Consider the following 5,533-nt stretch of genomic DNA (forward strand, 5'->3'; position numbering starts at 1 on the left):
CAATCAGTTAATCTGAAGCTGGTTAAAATTCTGGTGTAGCCTGGGCACCAATTGCTATCTTTTGCTGATATGAACTGAAGGAATAAAAAGCAAGCACAAATGACGTAGAGAATAATAAAGGTATCCATTGTTCTTCCCTACTGTCTTTTCCCATAATGATTTTTCGAATATGCAATGAAGGGGATTTTTAATGCTATATTAAAAGGAGATGTTTTATAGAAAATGTGTAGAAAAAAATATGTGAAGACACTCATTAAAGAGCCATTGAGATTAATAATAGAACTTTTTATTCCAAGCAGAAATTAATTTTTCTTTTTTCTTTTTTTTTTTTTTTTTGACAGATTCTCGCTCTGTCACCCAGGCTAGAGTGCAATGGCATGATCTCGGCTCACTGCAACCTCTGTCTCCTGGGTTCAAGCGATTCTCCTGCCTCAGCCTCCCAAGTAGCTGGGATTACAAGTACGTGCCACCACACCTGGCCAATTTTTATATTTTTAGTAGCGATGGGGTTTCACCATGTTGGCCAGGGTGGTCTCGAACTCCTGACCTCAGGTGATCCACCCACCTCAGCCTCCCAAAGTGCTGGGATTACAGGAGTGAGCCACCGAGCCCGGCAGAATTTAATTTTTCTAAGCAGAAAAAGTCAAGAAGACACTTGACTTTAACATTAAAAACACCTAAATATTTATTCCAGGAGGAAATATAGGGGATCATTTGCACATATTTATAGACTCTGGTTCTGTCATTGTCATGGATGGACATTTGCTATTCTTTCTGGCCTTTCAGCATCTTAAACTTGGTGGTGCTTGAGGGATGTTTGAAGAACACCCCTCTTGAGTCTCATCCACACTCCTGGGGCAGAGGCCATTTCCCACTATAAAGCTGAACATGCTAGGCTCTGGATGTCTCAGCCTTCCGATGGCTGGACATAGGCACTTCAGCAGGCTTCATTCATCAGATGCATCCCCTCAGACTTTAAAAGAGGAGGGACTGCCCACGTTTATTGTGGAGATACGTGTTAGTGGTGGCAGCAGGAACATCTGATTTTCAGAGGCAGCAGTGACAGGATTTATGGTGGCCACGCGTGACCATTAATACTGAGTGTCAACTGGATTAAAGGATACAAAGTATTGATCCTGGGTGTGTCTGTGAGGGCATTGCCAAAGGAGATTAACATTTGAGTCAGTGGGCTGGGGAAGGCAGATCCATCCATAACCTGGTGGGCACAATCTAATCAGCTGCCTGTGAATATAAAGCAGGCAAAAAAACGTGAAAAGGAGAGACTGGCCTAGCCTCCCAGCCTACATCTTTCTCCCATCCTGGATACTTCCTGTCCTTGAACACTGGACTCCAAGTTCTTCAGTTTTGGAACTTACACTGGCTCTCTTTGCTCCTCAGCTTACAGACAGCCTATTGTGGGACTTTGTGATCTTGTAATTTAATACTTAATAAACTCCCTTTTATATATATATATATCCTACTAGTTCTGTCCCTCTAGAGAATCCTAATACACCCTGGCACACCAGTGTCAGGAATATCACAGCACAAGCTCTAGCATCGGTGTCCAGAGAAGACACTTCTGTAGCATGATCCGGGTATTGTTCTCAACCTGCAGCTTCCCCCACAGGTACTCTGAGCTGCCTTTAGATGATTTCTTCAGCTTCTGAAATCACCTAGGTTTCTTTGACTGACACAGTTATTACTCAACATGTATTGGAAACTGCAAAATGATTTGGGGCAATTATATCCATTAAAAGAAATGAAAATGAAACTTCATCAAATCCCCTTTGAGATAAGAGTCTTCCAAAGACAGTCCCTTTTTCCGCCAAGAGACATAAGGGAATAAGTTTGTGTATCTACAAACTTAAATATGGAAAACGGAAGTGACAACTTTCATTTATAAGCAAGTCCTAATTTTTTCCAAAGCTTTTTAATAAAAAATTTTTTTGTAATTGGAATGAAAAATGGTCAGGGAACTAGAAGAGAAGTTAGGGATTCTAAATCCATCACTAAGGATAGTATTTCAGGCAGACCATAAAAGAGAAGCTTGATTGAGAACATCTAGGAAGCTGTGAGTAACAGCATGAAATAAGCAAAGGTCGATTTAGTTGGATGACATTGAATGAAATACTTTACAGGATAAGATTCGTATGATCTCTCAAAGAAAAATTATCAAACTTTCATCTGGAAGCAGTAAAAGAAAAAAAACAGTCAAACATGACACATTAACCAATAAATTATAGCATAAAATAATAGTTAAAAATAGCAACAGGAGAAACACCTTTTATTTGAAGATCAAGGTTCCAAGCAAACATTCCCTAATTAATCCTTTCAACAGCATCAGGAAGCTATTATTTAGCATTTTCATAGAAAGCAGTCACTGTTTTCAAAGTGCTTTACCAACAGTAATTAGATGTTTTTCTCATCAACCTTGTGAAGTAGGTCAATATCATTATCCCCATTTTAAAGAAAAGCAAGGCAGTGAATAAATACATGCAGATAGTGAAGACCACTAACATAATCCTCATGATCACTATCCATCTTTCTACCATTCTCATCTTTAAAATATGTAAAAGCATCTTTTTAAAATTGCCTCATTTTAACTCCCCTCAAAAACTGAACATAGTAGGTGCAATTGCCTCCATTTGGCCAGTGAAAAATTGAGGTTCATACAACAAACACACAGACACACACACACACGCTTCATATTAGAGAGGCAGTTGCCTATTTTGTCTTCTTGTAAGGCCTAACTCAACCATGGTCCCAGGGCCCAACAAGACTGAAGCTGCCTAGGCAGACAACACTCACTTCCAAAACAACTTCCTTTCAAAGGGAAGGCAATTCCCAAGCATCTGTGCCACATAGTAGAGTGGGTTTTTGTAAAGTGTGTTCATACCATGAAACAGCTCTGAGCTTATTTTATTATAGCAGATCCATGGAACACCAATCCCCTAAGACAACGATGAGGAACATTTTGAACAGCAGGATGGTACTTGCTACATATAAAACCAAACACACAAATAAAACTACCAGATTCCCTGATGGCTTTAGGAAAATCAGTCTCGTTGAGAATAATAGGAGCTGATTGGTTTTTGAGAAGAGTAATTCAAAACTGGGCCATCAGATTTAAGAAGATAGTTTAGACTGAGGCAGAAACAACTTAAATTTATTTACAAAGGTTTTCGTCATATATGGTATTTCTTCACAGAAAACACAAAAAATTAACCATACAAGGATGCTTTTCTTCTTCTCTGTAATTATAGTGGACTTGATATTTTCTTTTTATGGAGAAAAAATGTCATCTGTGTATTTTCTTTGTAATTTAGTTGGACTGTTTGCTAAATGTTAGCAATTATAGCAAAATATGAATAATAAAAAGAAAAAATTATCAGATGATAGCCTGATCTTCTTTTTTACCCACTGCATGAATTTTGACTATATCAAAGCAAAACAGTTTGGAATTAGTAATATGCTATTTTCCATTCGTCTAACTGACAATTAAGCTAAGTGAAGAAAATTTGGCCTTGAACTTTATAGAATTATTCAGCATGAAACAAAAAAAGAGCTCAAGTATGTCCGTGTATCTTCAGTCACTACTTTACAAGTGATGTTTCGTTATCTTAGAAAAGCTGTTTTAGGAAACTTAAGTTTTAATACACACTATTTAAAAAACTTGTCCTTTTCTTTACAAGCATACTATAGTAATTCCAGTCAACTGTTTATTTTCTTTAGTTATATCTCCCTGAATGTTTCATCTGAGGAAAGCTTCAGTTTGAGAGGCCAACGTGAGCTGTGACAGAATTCCACAAACAGAAAATCACTTAAAGGTTTACAATTGGGTTAATTCCAGAAGCAGGGAAATTCCAAAGCCCAACAAATCAACACCACAGGGAATTCCCTTTAATGCCTTCCATCAGTCCTTGTTATTTAGCTTCACTTAAGAATGAAAGTCGAAAGCATTCCACGATCCTTTTTAAAAGTGATTTCTTTTCCTAATTCAAATACTCCAAGTTTGTGCAGAGAGGTGTAACTAGAAATTCTTCCCTCTGGAGGAACCCTAAGAGCAATGCCACTGTGTCCTCATCAGTTACCCTCCATGGGCAGCCCAGTATATTGGGCATCATCTGGGGACACCATGAAAGAGCTTGGAAGGGGGAACAAATGCCCAGGAGTGGTGAGCACAGAAATCAACAAGAGCAAGGGGCCAGGAACAAGTCAAAGGCAGCTGGATCCATCCCCTTTCCACAGTAACACCCAAAGGAGCTGCTGCATGCGCAGCCAGTTACCAGACACTTAACCCTGCCTTTCTTCTCACTAAGCTGTCCACACTCTGCAAACCAAAGTTTCTAGAAGCAGGTACTAAATCAAGGTTCAAGGTCCATCTCTCTAGTTCGTAGGGTTAGTAAAGACTGAATGTGATAACATGAGGCCCTCAGAAAAGGAAAAAGTGCTGCTTAAATTAAGCTACCACCATTACTATCTTAATGGTCAGGGCTGTTTGCTTCAGCTTGACATGGACACAAATAATAACAGCTAACAGGTGAATGTGTAGTATGTGTGGCACTATATAAATCTCACTTAATACAGACCCATATGTGTCTGTAAGTCTGTAATACAGGTTTACGGACCATAAAACTGAAGCATGAAGAGATTAAGTAACTAACTTGCTAAAATCAAAGCCTCATTTATCTGACCTTAGAGCCCCACTCATTTAACCATATCTTGATTAAAACTATTTATTGTCTTAGTTTGGATTCCTCAGAAAACAGAGCCTAAGGCAGAAGGTTATGTGATGCTATTTTGCTAGGAATTGAGCCCCCGGGGGGCAGGAGTAAAGGAAAGGAGAGCAGGACAGGAAGGTAAGGGGAGGCAATGCCAGGAAGCATGATGGAACTCACCACTGCCGACTGATATTGATTGCCCCATCAGCAGAATTTTGTCCCCAAGAAGTCATATCAGCTGCACCTCATTATGAGGAAAAAAGGGCAGAATTTATTCACTGGCTCCTAGCCTCTGTTAGTCTCCTAGGGTAGAGGTGCTTCCACACCTCCAAGTTGCCCTTAAGTGGGCATGAACCCAGAGTTGAGTGCTCTGGAGGAATCAACAAGGAATCCCAGGGCTGGAGATGAGAGATGTGTGCATAGGCAGCAGGTGATTGGCTGTCAGCTTGCACCTGAAATCAGGCAGAATTCATGCAGTGAGAGAAAGTCTGAAGTCTCATAAGAGAGGTCTCATGCACGTACACTCTACCATGACATTGGATTTCCGGATGCAGCAAAAAGTCAGAAATCATTAACATGAAAGCCATAGAGCCATCTACAACTTGGAGATCATTGATTGCTTCTGAAAGAATTATGCCACCTCTACCACAGCATTTAGAGTGTACAGGAGTATATATACTCACACTAACCTGAATTTGTCTCATACAGTGATAATATACATGATCCAACCCAATACGATTCACCTGTAAAAAGCAGCTCATATATCACATCCCTCTGGGAAGTCTTCTCTAATTCTCTCCCTCACTCCTGCT

The sequence above is a fragment of the Theropithecus gelada genome, chromosome 6 (genome assembly GCF_003255815.1).
Source record: "Theropithecus gelada isolate Dixy chromosome 6, Tgel_1.0, whole genome shotgun sequence".
Taxonomy (NCBI): Eukaryota; Metazoa; Chordata; class Mammalia; order Primates; family Cercopithecidae; genus Theropithecus; species Theropithecus gelada.